The sequence below is a fragment of the Arachis duranensis genome, chromosome 2 (genome assembly GCF_000817695.3).
Source record: "Arachis duranensis cultivar V14167 chromosome 2, aradu.V14167.gnm2.J7QH, whole genome shotgun sequence".
In the NCBI taxonomy this organism is placed as follows: domain Eukaryota; kingdom Viridiplantae; phylum Streptophyta; class Magnoliopsida; order Fabales; family Fabaceae; genus Arachis; species Arachis duranensis.
This window is the reverse complement of record NC_029773.3, coordinates 46,393,550-46,394,918: the sequence shown is the minus strand read 5'-3', so window position 1 is coordinate 46,394,918 and position 1,369 is coordinate 46,393,550.

The window sequence follows — 1,369 nt, the reverse complement described above, 5'->3', positions numbered from 1 at the left end:
GCGGCCACTCTTGAGGATCCGGAAAGTCTAAACCTTGTCTGTGGTATTCCGAGTAGGATTCAAGGATTGAATGGCTGTGACGAGCTTCAAACTCGCGATTGCTGGGCATGATGACAAATGCAAAAGGATCAATGGATCCTATTCCAACATGATCGAGAACCAACAGCTGATTAGCCATGCTGTGACAGAGCATCTGGACCGTTTTCACTGAGAGAATGGGAGGTAGCCACTGACAATGGTGATTCCCTACATACAGCTTGCCATGGGAGGAGCCTTGCATTTATGCAAGTGAGTAAGCATTATGTTGCAGGGATTCAGAGGACAAAGCATCTCCAAAAACCCCAACATATTCTCCATTACTGCACAACAAGTAACTATTTCACACTCTTTTATTTTTCTAATAATTCCAACTGATAATTTTAATTAATATACTAACTAAGAATAATAAAATAAACATAGCTTGTTTCAAATCAATAATCTCCGTGGGATCGACCCTTACTCACGTAAGGTATTACTTGGACGACCCAGTGCACTTGCTGGTTAGTGGTACGAAGCTGTGTTAAATAGTCCATTAATATTGGCATACACAATTTCGTGCACCAGCAGCGTCCTGGGCGTTCATAAAAATGGCCAGTGACAAAGGAGTTCCTGGCGTTCAACGCCAGAAAGAAGCAACAGCTGGGCGTTGAACGCCCAGGAGAAGCTGCACATGGGCGTTAAACGCCCAAAACATGCAGCGTTTGGGCGATTAACGCCAGGATGGTGAGGAGGAGGTAAATTCGTTTTTGCTTCACAAAATTTTTAATTTTCTATATTTCAATTTATGATTTCTTGCATAAACATGTTCCAAACTATCATCCTTCAATTCCAAAAAAAAAATTAATCCTAATTTCTAAAATCCCTTTTTCAAAAATATGAAATATATCTTAATTCATAAACACAAATCTTTTTCCAATCCAATCCAACTCTTATCAAAACACAATTATCTTTTAAAAACTTTTTCAAATATTCAGATTTATCTTTTTCAAATATCAATCACAATTTTTTAATTTTAAATTATATCTTTTTCTTATTTATCTTTTATAAATCATGTATTCTATCTTATCTTTTTAATATTTTCGAAAACCCACCCCCTCCCTTTAAAATCCACATTCGGCCTCCCTCCTCTCATCCACCATTCGACATTAGCTCTCCTTCTATCCCTCTCCTTTCTTTTCTTTTGCTTGAGGACAAGCAAACCTCTAAGTTTGGTGAGTTCATCCGTGATCACAAAAACATACTCACTTATATCATGGCTCCTAAAGGAAAACAATCCACTCCAAGAGGCAAGAAAGAGAGTATTCCAAAACCACTTTGGAATCAAGAAAAG